We start from the raw sequence: 14,335 nt of genomic DNA, 5'->3' as shown, positions 1-14,335 counted from the left end.
TCACCTCTTCCCATCTCCACGTCTTAACGTCACATCAAGTCCTCTACCCCTGCAATGGGGCTTTGGCCTCCAACAGGCCTTGAACCTGCTTCTGCCAAGTTACCCAGTGACCTCCTCTATGCCGAATCCATGGACCACTTGCCAGGCCTCATCCTCCGTGATCGGAGGATATACGACACTGATGACCCCTCTCTTCTTGAAATCCTTCCCACCTTGGCTCCTACCTGCCTCCTGCCTCCCATGCCTCCCATGCCTCCCCCTCCAAACTCTGGATGCTGTTTCCCAGCCTCCTTCCAGACCGCCCACCCCCCTTTCTTCCACATCCCTGCAGCAGCAGGGTTTCCAGGGCCCCCTCCCAGTTTCTCTTCTTTTTTTACCCTGTCACCTCCCCAGGTTCAGCCGCGCCTACATGCCTGCAATATCCACATCTATACCTGCAAGCCAGGTCCTGCTCCTCAAGGGCAGTACCTGCTGTATGCCTGAGCACTGAGCTGAGCACCAAGAACAGAGACCAAAGATGCACTCGGAGACGTGTGGATCCATAACTATCATAAGCGAGGCCAGGGCTTTGACGCTGACCACAAAGACTATGGTGGCCTCGCCTTCCCCCAAAGTGCTCTCCATCAAAGAGGGCATCTCCGTCCACCCAGTCACTCAAAGCACACAGAAAGCTGTCCTTGGCTCCCTGCCCCCTCCAAAGAATGCTGCCATGTTCCGAGCATCTGCCAAGTCCCTGGTGCTCCACTGAGTAGCCCCCATAATCCTTCCAACCTCAGGACAGCTACTGCTATTATCCCAAGTGCCCAGATCAGGAAACAGGCTTGGAATGGTTAAATAACAGTAAAGGACAGGGCTGGGGCTCTTGCCTGCAGCTTTTTTTTTTTTTTTTTTTTTTTAATAATACCTAACTCAGAAAGTGAGTGGTGATGATCAAGTGAGCTAAAGCATACAAAGCACCTAGAACAATGCCTGACATACAGTTAACTTCCATTAAATGTTAGCTCTTGTTATTTTTATTTATTTATTTATTTTGCGGTACGCGGGCCTCTCACTGTTGTGGCCTCTCCCGTTGCGGAGCACAGGCTCCAGACGCGCAGGCTCACCCCGGCCCAGCCGCTCCACGGCATGTGGGATATTCCCAGACCGGGGCACGAACCCATGTCCCCTGCATCGGCAGGCGGACTCTCAACCACTGCGCCACCAGGGAAGCCCTTGCCTGCATCTTTTGATTACAAAGCTCATTCTTGTAAGACCACAAGGTTCTAGCCCCTCCCTCAACTGCCAAATCCAGAGCTGTCTCCTGGGTCCCCTCCATCCCCACCGCCCCTGGTCAGTCTAGGGGTGACTGACCTGGGCCATCAGAACAGCCTCCTTTTGGGGAATTCCCTGGCCGTCCAGTGGTTGGTTAGGACTTGGCACTTTCACTGCCATGGCCCGGGGTTCAATCCCTGATTGGGGAACTAAGATTCTGCAAGCTGTGCGGCATGGCCAAAAAAGAAAGAAAAGAAAAGAAAAGAAAGAAAGAAAGAAAGAGAAAAGAAAGAAGAAGGAAGGAAGAAAAAGAAAGAAAGAAAGGAAGGAAGAAAGAAAGAAAGGAAGGAAGGAAGGAAGAAAGAAAGAACAGCCTCCTTTCTGGTCTTCCCGCCTGCAGCCCTTTTCCTTCACATCCAGTTTTCTACCCGGGTGCTAGTGTGATTACCCCCCAAAGAAATGAGATAAAATCAGTCCCCTACATCAACAAAGTCAACGCCCCACAACTTCCTGGATTACACTCAATAGCTGCTCTGGCATTTGGTCCCCATCACCTCATCTCTCCTACCACTTCCCTCCCTGTTCCATGGACCCCAGGCCTTAACGACACCAAGGAATCATGGACCCCAAACACCTTGGAGTCTTTTGCTGTGTCTTTTCCTCTGCCCAGTACACTGTTTCGTCCCTTCATTGATAGTCAGCCTTCTCATCCTTCAAGACCTAGTTCAAGCCTCTCCCAGCAGTCCAGGCTGAGAGCCTCATGAGCTGTGGGCTGAGTCTGCTTCCACCCTAGACTCATTTCTTTTTTTTTTGGCTGCCCCGCAACTTGTAGGATCTTACTTCCCGCACCAGGGATGGAACCCGTGCCCCCTGCAGTGGAAGCATGGAGTCCTAACCACTGGACTCCCATGGGAGTCCCATGGGGCTGACTCATTTCTGCTTCTCCCCAGCAACTAACATGAGGTGAGGCACAAAGTAGACATTCACTAAAAATCTGAATGAAGAGATGAATGAATGAATGGCATATTCCCTCACACCTTTATCCCAGCATAAAGACAAAGAAGGGGGCTTCCCTGGTGGCACAGTGGTTGAGAGTCCGCCTGCCGATGCAGGGGACACGGGTTCGTGCCCCGGTCTGGGAAGATCCCACATGCCACGGAGCGGCTGGGCCTGTGAGCCATGGCCACTGAGCCTGCGCATCCGGAGCCTGTGCTCCGCAACGGGAGAGGCCACAACAGTGAGAGGCCCGCGTACCGCAAAAAAAAAAAAAGACAAAGAAAATAAGTTCCATGAAAGCAGGGATTTTCTAAAAATTGAAATATAATTGATGTACAGTATAAGTTATGGGTGTACACTATAGAGCTTCACAATTTGTAAAGGTTATACTCCATTTGTAGTCATTATAAAATATTGGCTATATTCCCTATGTTGTACAATATATCCTCATAGCTTAGTCATTTTATACATAATAGTTTGTACCTCTTAATCCCCTACCCCTATATTGTCCCTCCCCCTCCCTCTCCCCCCTGGTAACCTCTAGTTTGTTCTCTATAACTGTGAGTCTGCTTCTTTTTTGTTATATTCACTAGTTTGTTGTATTTTCCAGATTCTACATATAGGTGATATATACAGTATTTGTCTTCCTCTGCCCGACTTATTTCACTTAGCATAATACCCTTCAAGTCCATCCATATTGTTGCAAATGACAAAATTTCATTATTTTTTATGGCTGAGTAGTATTCCGTTGTGTGTGTGTGTGTGTGTGTGTGTGTGTATACCACATATTCTTTATCCACTCATTTGTTGATGGACACTTAGGTTGCTTCCATATCTTGGTAAATGTAAACAATGCTGCTGTGAACATTGGGGTGCAATTATCTTTTTGAATTAGTTTTTTTTTAATTGTTGTTGTTGTTGTTTGGAAATATACCAAGGAGTGGAATTGCTGGGTCATACGGTAGTTCTATTTTTAGTTTTTTGAGAAACCTCCATACTGTTTTCTGCAGTGGCTGCAGCAATTTACATTCTCACCAACAGGTTCCCTTTTCTCCACATCCTCGCCAATATTTGCTATTGGTGTTCTTTTTGATGACAGCCATTCTGACAGGTGTGAGATGATATCTCATGATGGTTTTTTTTGTTTGTTTGTTTTTTCTTTTCTTTTCAGTATGCGGGCCTCTCACCATCGTGGCCCCTCCTGTTGCGGAGCACAGGCTCCGGACGCGCAGGCCCAGCGGCCATGGCTCACGGGCCCAGCCGCTCCGCAGCATGTGGGATCTTCCCGGACCGGGGCACAAACCCATGTCCTCTGCATCAGCAGGCGGACTCCCAAACACTGCGCCACCAGGGAAGCCCCTCATGATGGTTTTGATTTGTGTTTCCCTGATGATAGTGATGTTGAGCGTCTTTTTATGCGCCTGTTGGCAATGTGTATATCCTGTTTGGAGAAGTGTTTATTCAGGTCTTCAAGGCAGGGGTTTTCGCTTGTTTTGTCCATTGCTGGTTCTCCAGTGGCACTATGGCACCTGGCACATAGTAGGTGCTCAATAAATATTAGTTAAATGAAAAAAAACAAAACAAAAAAGTAAATATTCATTAAATGAGTGAATGTGTGAAAGATGCACAATTCAAATCTGGCTGTGGTTCTAAGGACACATATAAGCCCACACGATGTGATGACAATGGTAATCCGTCTCATGGGTCAGTGATTTTGAGCTCAACACATCCATGATCACTTAAAGTCCACTCAATAACAATGTGAGGTGGGTTGCCTGGACCACACACCAGCCTCCTGTGCAGTCTCCCTGCCTGAGTGGCCTTTCTAGAGCATCAATATCACCAGGCCAGCCCCTGCTCAGAAAACCTCTCCAGTTCCCCATTGCTGATGAGATAAAGCTCAGACTTTCTCACCTGACTTCCCACTTTAGCACGTACCACCATTCCCCATGTACCTGATTCTGGTCCCAAGGTAGTTCCTGCATCTCCCCACCTCCATGCCTTTCTTCATGTCGTTCCTGACCCTTGGAATACCTTTCCCTCTCCCATCTCCAAGTCCAACTCCTACTCTTCCTTTCACGGTGAGCTGCAGGAGTCTTTCTTGACTCTCCCGAAGCTGGAGGACAAGCCTGTTACATATACAGATGACCAGGTCTCTTCCTTGGAAATTCTGAGTCAGTAGATCTGGGTTTTTAGCAATTACCTCTGGCAATTCTTATTTTCAGTCAAGTTTGGGAACCACAGTATATCAGATAGGGAAGGCTAAGGCTAGGTTATGCTACATAACAAATATCTCCCAAATCTCAGTGATTTAATACAACAAAGGTTTATTTTTGTAGTGGGCTTGGGTTACTTCCCAGAGCATCTGTCCTTCAAGGAAGACTCAGTGCTTCAGGTGGCAAAATTTAAATGCAGCTTAACAACCCATTGGACTCCGAGTGCCTCATATTCAAGGACCCCATCTGATTAATCTCTGCCTCCCCATGGTACCTGGCACAGGACCTATCACACCTGCTTGCTCAGGAACAAAAGAAGGAATACCCATTTGACCTATTCATCCATTAACCAGTATATATTGAGGCCCTGCTCTTTGTGCCAGGACTATGCTCTGTGGCTACAGACACAGAAGAGGGCAAAACAAACATCAACCTGTCCCCATGGAGCCACTTACCTCTCTAATCCCTAGTTTCCAAATCTGTAAAATGGGCTCTAATGCTTATCCTTCAGGCACAGCATGAGGATTTACTGAGAAAACGAGCATGAAAGCCATGTATAAACTTGAAAATTTTCAATTCAAGCAGATGTGGAAAAGCACTGTTATTCTGGTGTGTGCCCTTTCCTGTTCCTCCACCCCTCAAATCCAGTGCTCAGGTTATATTCATTAGGGCCCTGGAATTTAGTCACACATCCCTCTCCACACTGTCCCTACTGGCTGTTAAAATCATCCTGAGCCCAAAAGTGAATATAATGTTAATAACTTACATAGTGCTTATCATGTGTCAAGCTCTGTTTAAGTGTTTTTGTTTGTTTTTTAATTTTTTTGGCCACACCACACAGTATGTAGGATTTTAGTTACCTGACAAGGGATCGAACCCGTGCCCTCTGCATTGAAAGGGCGGAGTCTTAACCACTGGGCCACCAGGGAAGTCCCTGTTTAAGTGTTAATTCATTTAATCTTCACAAAAACCATCTGGGATTACTGTTATTATTATCTCCATTTACAGATAAGGAAACTGAAGTAAAAGAGTTTAAGTAACTTACTCGAGACAGGAGCTAGGATTCAAACCAGGCAGAAATCCTGGACTACTGAAACATTCTCCTGATCGACTGGTATCTGCCTCCCAGTGGGCTCATTCTAGCCCTTCCCTCCATCAAAACCAGAGTCAACATCATGCAGCAGAGACTAGATCATGGCACTGACTTTGTAGATGTGTTTTGGGAGAACCGATGGCGTTATAATATTGAGTCTTCCTATCCACATATGTGGTATATCTAGCCATTAGTTTAGGACTTCTTTAAAGTCTTTCAGTAAAATTTAAAAATGTTCTCTCATAAAGGCCATTGACATATTCTTAAAAGATTTATTTAGGCACCATATATTTCTTTTTTTTAATATTTATTTATTTGGCTGTGCTGGGTCTTCATTGTGGCATGTGGGATTTTCATTGCCGCATGCAGGATTTTCTTTGTGGCATGTGGGATCTTTTTAGTTGTGGCATGTGGGATCTAGTTCCCTGACCAGGAATTGAACCTGGGTTCCCTACATTGGGAGCATGGAGTCTTAGCCCCTGGACCACCAGGGAAGTCCCAGGCATCATATATTTCTGTAAATGGTGTTTTTACATTTCCTAATAGTTTGTTGCTATGATTTATAATGCAATTTATTTTAAGGTATTTCTCTTATTCCCGCAAACTTGCCTCCACATACAGCAAGGGCCAGAGACTGAGGAGTGCTCTAGGACCCTCCTCCTCCCTCACCATCCCTTCCAATCTGCAACTGTGTCTGATAGATTCTGTCTCTTTAGTGAATGTTGCATCCCTAACTTCAGGCCTCATTATTTTTGGCCTGATTCCTAACTGATCTCCTAATTAACCTTCACTATAGTCAATACTTACTGCACCCTTGTGCAAATAGAGAAAGGTGTCCTTTCCCAGGACACTCTACCTCCATCTGTCAGATAACTGTTGTAATAAGTGTTCAAATACATGGTATCTACATGTACTTGGTGGCCCTTTTGTGTGGTGCCTTGTGTAGTGTACATTGGCACAGTCATCTGTGGTGGCCTTGCACGTGGCCACCAGAGAGTATCTCTGTAAAATGAAAGTTTGATCATGGTGTTCTATTAGGGGCTGGCTGTCTGTGTCCCCCCAAAATTCATATTTTCAAGCCCTAATTCCCAATGTAATGGTAGCAGAAGATGAGGCCTTTGGGAGGTAATCAGGTTTAGATCAGGTCATGAGGATGGAGCCCCTGATGGGATTAGTGCCCTTATAAGAAAAGGAAGAGGCAGCAGAACTTCCTCTTTCTGCCACGTGAAGACACAGTGAGTACAAGCTAGGAAGAGAGCCCTTACCAAGAACTAAATCTGTTGGCACTTTTTTTTTTGTGGCCGTGCCACGCTGCTTGTGGGATCTCAGTTCCCCAACCAGGGATCGAACCCTGGCCCTGGGCAGTGAGAGCACAGAGTCCTAACCACTGGACAGCCAGGGAATTCCCTCTGTTGGCACCTTGACCTTGGACCTTCCAGCCTCCAGAACTGTGAGAAATAAATGTCTGTTGTTTAAGCCACCAAGTATATGGTATTTTGCTAGAGCAGCCCAAGCTAAGACATATTCCTTTGCTTCAAATTATTTAAAGGTATGCCTTTACCATTCTTTGTTTGATATAATTATTTAAAATAAATAATACTGGGCTTCCCTGGTGGCTCAGTGGTTAAGGATCTGCCTGCCAATGCAGGGGACACAGGTTCAAGCCCTAGTCTGGGAAGATCCCACATGCCGCGGAGCAACGAACCCTGTGCGCCACAACTACTGAAGCCCGTGCGCCAAGAGCACGTGCTCTGCAACAAGAGAAGCCACTGCAGTGTGAAGCACCGCAACGAAGAGTAGCCCCCACTCACCACAACTAGAGAAAGCCCGCATGCAGCAACAGAGACCCAACGCAGCCAAAAATAAATAAATAAAACAAATAAATAAAAATAAATAATACTTTCACATGGTCCAAAAATCTAAATTATACAAAAGGTTTCCAGTGAAAATTCTTACTCTAACAACTGTACTCACTACCTTAGTCTCACAAACCACCCACATTTGTTTATGTACAACTTTCCAGGATTTCTTTACGAGGTTCCAGGAAAAACACGTACATATGCCCGCACGCGCACACACACTCACACGTACACTTTCTTTCTTATACAACAGTAGCATGATACACTCATTCGAACATTTAACTAACAAGATATTTTGAAATGTTTTCATATTTATACATAATGAATATCTTCATTCTTTTTGATGGCTGCATACCCGCTAATGGACAAGTTTCGGATGTACTGCAAACAATATCCAATGAATAACATTGATGTATGTGTCATTTCACACGTGTGCAGATCTGGTGAATTAAAATTCCATTTCTTCACCCTTTGCAGCCCGCATGGACTTGTGACTTGCTCTAATAGAATATGGTGCAAGTAATGTTGTGCCAGAGGGCCTCAAGAGACCTTGCAGCTTCTACTCTCACCCTTTTGGAACTCTGAGGCCACTATGCTATGAAGAAACCCAGGATGAAATACCATAGAGAGAGTGGCTCAGCCATCCTGGTCAACTGGACCATCAGAGCTTAGGTCCCAGACATGTGAGTGTGAGAGAGGTCATCGTGGGCCATCCAACTCCAGCCAAGGGGCAAGCTGACCGCTGCTGAGTAATCTAAGGTAAGATGGGCAGAAAAACCACTGAGCCATTCTTAGAATCTGGAGACACAATATATGCTTTCAGAATTCAGAAACAATATATACATTCAGAATCTTGATAACTATGGTCTGGGTTGTATCATTTTGCAGCCCCACCAATGAGTGAAAGTCCCTGTTTCCCCACAGTTTTGCCAAAAGACTATGTTGTCAAACATATGGATTTTGCTGGACTTCCCTGGCAGTCCAGTGGTTAAGACTCCACACTTCCACTGCAGGGGGCCTGGGTTCTATCACTGGTCGGGGAACTGGGATCCCACAAGCTACGCAGTGTGGCCAAAAAAAAAAAAAGAAGAAAAAAACCCATGAATTTTGCTAGTGCAATAAATAAAAAAATAATATCTCAGTATTATCTTAATTTTCACCTCTTATGTGCAAAGATGAACATCTGCATATTTGTTTGTCTTTATTGTCTTTTTGTGATCTGTCATGTTCTTTGCCCATTTTTTTATTGAACTGTTGGTCTTTCTTATCGATATATGGGAGCTCTTTAAATAGTAGGGAGATTAGCCCTTTGTATATGATAAGGATTGCAAATATTTTTTCCCAGTTTATTGTCCTTTGATTTTGCTTTGACTTTTTTGCCATGCAGAATGTTTTCATGTAGACAATATATTAATCTTTTATTTTATAGTTTCTGAATTTTTCATATCCATTGGTAATGTGCTTTTATTTTTTTTTACTGAAGTTTGGTTGATTTACGAAGTTGTGTTAGTTTCAGGTGAACAGCAAAGTGATTTAGTTATACATACATATATATCTTTTTTTTTCAGATTTTTTTCCCTTATAGGTTATTACAAAATATTGAGTATAGTTTCTGAATTTTGAGTTGTATTTGGAAAGGCCTTCCTCACTCTAAGAATTATAAAGAATTTTGCCCATATTTTCTTCTAGTATTTTATTTTATTTTTTAAATTTTGGCTGTGTTGGGTCTTTGTTGCTGTACACGGGTTTTCCCTAGTTGTGGCGAGCAGGGGATACTCTTCGTTGCGGTGCGCGGGCTTCTCATTGTGGTGGCTTCTCTTGCTGTGGAGCACGGGCTCTAGGTGCACGGGCTTCAGTAGTTGTGGCACATGGGCTCAGTAGTTGCGGCTCGCAGGCTCTAGAGTGCAGGCTCAGTAGTTGTGGCGCACGGGCTTAGTTGCTCTGCAGCATGTGGGATCTTCCCGGACCAGGGCTCGAACCCGCGTTCCCTGCCTTGGCAAGTGGATTCTTTAACCACTGCACCACCAGAGAAGCCCTCTTCTAGTATTTTTATGGAGGTTATCCTGACAAGTTGTGTGAAGCATCACCTTTAGAATGAAGTTCAAGGCCAAGGTTATGGCATGGGTGACACGGTGTCATCCACATGGAGGAAACAGGAGGAACAGAAGCTGGTTTAGGACATTCTCAGGGGGGAGATGATGCATGGTGTTTGGGACACGGTGAGTTTTAGACGTTCATGGGACCTCCAGGAGGGGAGGAGGGGATGTCCAGGAGGCAAGTGGATTCAGGGGTCTAGAGCTTATGAGAAAATTGGGGGCTGAAGACGTGGGCTTGGGAGCCAAATACGGATGTCAGTTAAAGCCACGAGAATGTGTGTGGAGTTTAAAGAAGGGAGGTTCTCAGATGGCGCTCTAGGGAGTGATCAAGGTCAGGCTCAAGACACATCATGAGGAGAGAGCTGTGTGGGCTTCATCTCTGTAGCCCCTGGGGCTTGGGCACAAAACCAGCCTCAGAGACATCTGTAGGGTGAAGAGAAGCCCTTTATGTAATACATGCATGGACATCTTTGGTTCCTGGGGAGACGGCAAACAGGGAATGGGAGGAGGACCAACAACCTCCCCGGCAGTCTGCCCGAAACCAACAGGTGTGGAAGAGAGACCCTGTGATGGGGGAAGGAAAAAGGCTCAGTCTTGCAGTCGGCCCCCTCCTCCCCCCACAGATGATCCAAAGCAGAGCATCAATAGGTGGCAGCAACTCCCCAAAGGTGGGTGGAACACAGGGAGCCATCCCTGGCTGGCGTTTTCCTTGGATCCTAGTGTACTGGCTAAGAGCATAGAGTCTGGGGCTTCCCTGGTGGCACAGTGGTTTAGAATCTGCCTGCCAATGCAGGGGACACGGGTTCGAGCCCTGGTCCAGGAAGATCCCACATGCTGTGGAGCAACTAAGCCCATGCACCACAACTACTGAGCCTGCGTGTCACAACTACTGAAGCCCACGCGCCTAGAGCCCATGCTCTGCAACAAGAAAAGCCACTGCACTGAGAAGCCTGTGCAGCAATGAAGACCCAAAGCAGCCATAAATAAATAAAATAATTAACAGTTTTTTTAAAAAGGGCATAGAGTCTGTAGCTACCTGTCTGGTTCCAAATACTGGCCCTTGCATTTACTAGTGTGTAACTTTGGGCAAATTACTTAACATCTCTGTGCCTCAGTTTCCTCCCCTGTAAAATGAGGACTCTGTAAAACAATAGTACTTTCTCATAGAATTGATATGAGGATGAAATGAGCAAATATTTATAAAGTACTAGTATTGGTACCTGGCACATAGTGAATGCTAGGTAACTATTAAATTAAAAAGAAATAATTTAATTCCTTCGTGAATACTTATTGACCAGCTACTATGTGCCAGGCACTGTTGTAGGCAATGGGGACACGGCAGTGAGTAATGCAGGTGAAAATCCCTGTCCTCATGGAGCTTACATTCTAGTAGGGTGGAGAGGAAGGGTGAAGGCAGACAATATATAAAATAAATTAGCAAAATATATGGTGTGTCAGATCCAAGTGGAGACACGAGAGATGGGCAGGAGTTGGCAAGACAGGTAGCCTAGGATCTGGCGCACAGTGGGGCTCAGGAGATGGAAAGGGGAAGGAAGACGAGCAGCAGCGTGGAAGCCCTGGCAGAGACACTAGGGCTGATGACATCATCAGCGTGACAATCGTGATCATCACTGTCATATAACAGCAGAAAACACTTAGCTAGCACCTAATACCAGATACTGTTCTTTCACTTTACACATATATCATTTCATTGAATCCTTACGGCAACCCTATGAGATTGGTACTGTTATGGTTCTCATTTTTCTTTTTTTTCCCCATTTATAAAATAAGGAAACTGAGTTAACATAGAGAGGTTAAGTAACTTGCCTTACAGAGTTATACAGCAAGTGAATGAGCTGGGATTCCAACCCAGGTCATCTGGTTCCACTGTTGGTAGATGGACCTGCAGATGGAGGGGACAGGACAAGCTGCCGAGCATCAAGATCAAGTAGGGTTTGGGACTTCCCTGGTGGTCCAGCAGTTAAGGATCCACCTTCCAATGCAGGGGATGTGGGTTCAATCCCTGGTGGGGAAACTAAGATCCCACATGCTGTGGGACAACTAAGCCTGTGCACTGCAAGTAGAGAGAAGCCTGCACGCTGCAACTACTGACCCCACGCGCTCTAGAGCCCAAGCGCCACAACTAGAGAAGCCCGTGCACCACAACGAAGAGCCCGCAAGCCAAAAAAAAAAAAAAGATCAAGTAGGGTTTGACCTTCACACAGACTGAAAGGAAAATACCCCCCAACACCCACACATTCGAGGCCCAATATAGTTAATGCACCCTTCAAGGCTGCTCAGAGGGCCTGAGAGGAGTCAAAAAGGACCTTGAAACCATGAAACCATGAGAGATACGGGCTCAGCTCTGGAAAGCTCCATCCCCAGAGCCATTCCCTCTAGATGGCCTCTGGTCTCCAGCTCCTCCACACACCACTCCATGGGGCTTTGAGCCCAGCCTCCTATGTATGACCTTAAGTCACCATCCCATAGCCCTGTGATCCCATCCAGAGACCACAAGTAAAATAATGACTATCATAATCCTGAGAAATTTAACAAAGGCACCAACAAATCCAGATCATAGCTGGAACCAAGAAGGCAAGTCATCAAAAGGCTGAGAAACAGAGAGGCAGGTGGGACTGGTGGGCCCAGAGAGACCTGGAATCCACAGTAGTAAAAGCCCACAGAGGGGGGCTTTTGCAAGACTCTTTCATATCCTTCCTTACCTCACCTGATATTCCTCAATTCTTACCTTAGGCAAAACAGAAATGACCAGACCAAGTTGTCAAATGGAGAAATTAAGGCCCACGGAGGAGCAATGAATTATTTAAGACAGGATTAAAGGTCAGATGTCCAAAAGCCCGTCCACCGTACCACTCAGAGAGACAGAGAGAGACTAGGGACAGAGACAGAGGGAAAGAAAGGAGGGGGGCAGGGAGGCAGAGGCCAACAGGAAAGACCCAAGAGCAAAGCAATTCTTCCTCATGATTTCCAGGGAACTCCGCGGGCAGGGCTTGGCCTCCTGAACCCTTCATTTAAGCCTCTAACCCTTCATTCCCGCTGTGGGTTGATCAGAGCAGCACCATCTTCACTCCTTCATCCCCAACCCCAGATGAGCCGAATTCTAAAGGGAAGAGGAGAAGGATCAAAGCCCCTCACATAGAATGATACAGCACTTGCCAGTTTCACTATCATTGAACTTTAGAGCAGGGAATACCCATAAAGACTATCTCCCCATCCCCCTATTGCCACCCATTGTAGAGATGGGAGATCAAGGCCCTGAGATAAGAAGTGACTTTCCAGAAGTCCACAGCAACTCAGTCACAGAAATCTAGGTTTCCTTGGGACTTCCCTGGCTTCCACTGCAGAGGGCATGGGTTCGATCCCTGGGAACTAAGATCCTGCATGCTGCACGGCATGGCCAAAAAAAAAAAAAAATGTAGATTTCCTTACTAGGCCATAATAGAGAGGGACCCTTCCTCCCCTTGCTTGACCTTCATATAAGCTCCCTGGAAAGAACCCTGGGATCCAGGAGAACTAATATTCATTCTGGCTATGCTGAGACTCACTCAGTGGCCTTGGGGCCTCCTCCTATAGAATGTAGCTTCCAAAAGTGCAAGGCATTCTTGTCTGTTACACCCTCGTGTATCTCCAGCCCTAGAACAGTGTCTGGTCCATAGTAAATTCCCAATAAATATCCACTGAATGAATGAATGTCTACAGGGATAGGGTTAGGGAAGTGTCACCGTGACAGCCTGAGGCCTAAAAGAGAACACTAGGGAACCATAAGCTTCATCTTCAGTTGAAAGGCTAAGATTCTGTCCACAAATATTTACTGAGGGTCCACTATGTGCTGGGTATTGAACTAGGTGCTGGGATTCTGGTGAGAACCCTACAGTCATGCCCTCACCTCAAGAGCTCACAGGCCACTATAATGTGGAATTTTTTTGTGGACTCCAGAGGGTAGACTCCGGTGGAAGGTGGGGTTCTGGCGGGGGGGGGCGGTCTAAGTGACATGCTGCTCAATATAATAGACTCTTTTCTCAGCCTGAGCTGCCCTGAAATGGTGTCGCTGCTCAGAAGGTGGTGAGTGCAGCAGGACTGCCGCGTTCAAGCCGGGCGCCAGCCGCCCACCTGTCAGAAGCTGTGCCAGGAGTATGCGGGAGAAGAGGTTTCTGCCTCGGGTGAGGTCACTTCCCACCCCCAGATGCTCTGCCTACAAAACCCTGCAACTCTCTGATGCTGGATCTTTTCCTTTGCTGAATTTCAAGGTCTCATCATGTTGACAGCTCCAAATTCTAAGTCGTCTGCCCAACACGCCCGGACCCAAAAGAAATAAAGCCGAATTCAGCCAGGGTCCTACCACCCACTGCCTCTGGGGATAGTCTGCGCCCCCTCCCCGCCGCGTGGGGGCTGAAGGGAGGTAACTTGGGCACCGGGGTGCCGAGGACGTCGTGGGGAGATAGGTGTTCCAGAGACGGAGTTGACAGAGCCGAGACATGTGACAGTCGAAGCGTCACGTTCTGTGGTCCGAGAGGCTGGGACCGGGCCGGTCACGTGATGCGAGGAGGGGTGCACCGTGGGGTGATGTGAGATGAGGGGCCTCTCAGATTACATACCAGTGACGCATTCTCACCCCTTTTGGCAAGTAGATTTCCGTTTGAAGATGCGAGAGTTCCGGCGAAGTGGGCGGGTTCTCACGTCCTGGCAATTTTGCTTCCGTTCGGGGCCCTGCTGCTTCCGACCTCCGCCTTTCCCTCGGGTGGGGAAGGGACGAGATCCCGTGCGCATGCTCCAGTCATCCCAGAGGGGGCGGGGCCGAGGCTA

Source organism: Mesoplodon densirostris, chromosome 16, assembly GCF_025265405.1.
Source record: "Mesoplodon densirostris isolate mMesDen1 chromosome 16, mMesDen1 primary haplotype, whole genome shotgun sequence".
Lineage (NCBI taxonomy): Eukaryota > Metazoa > Chordata > Mammalia > Artiodactyla > Ziphiidae > Mesoplodon > Mesoplodon densirostris.
The sequence above is the reverse complement of the archived record's forward strand: the minus strand, read 5'-3'. Positions refer to the sequence as shown.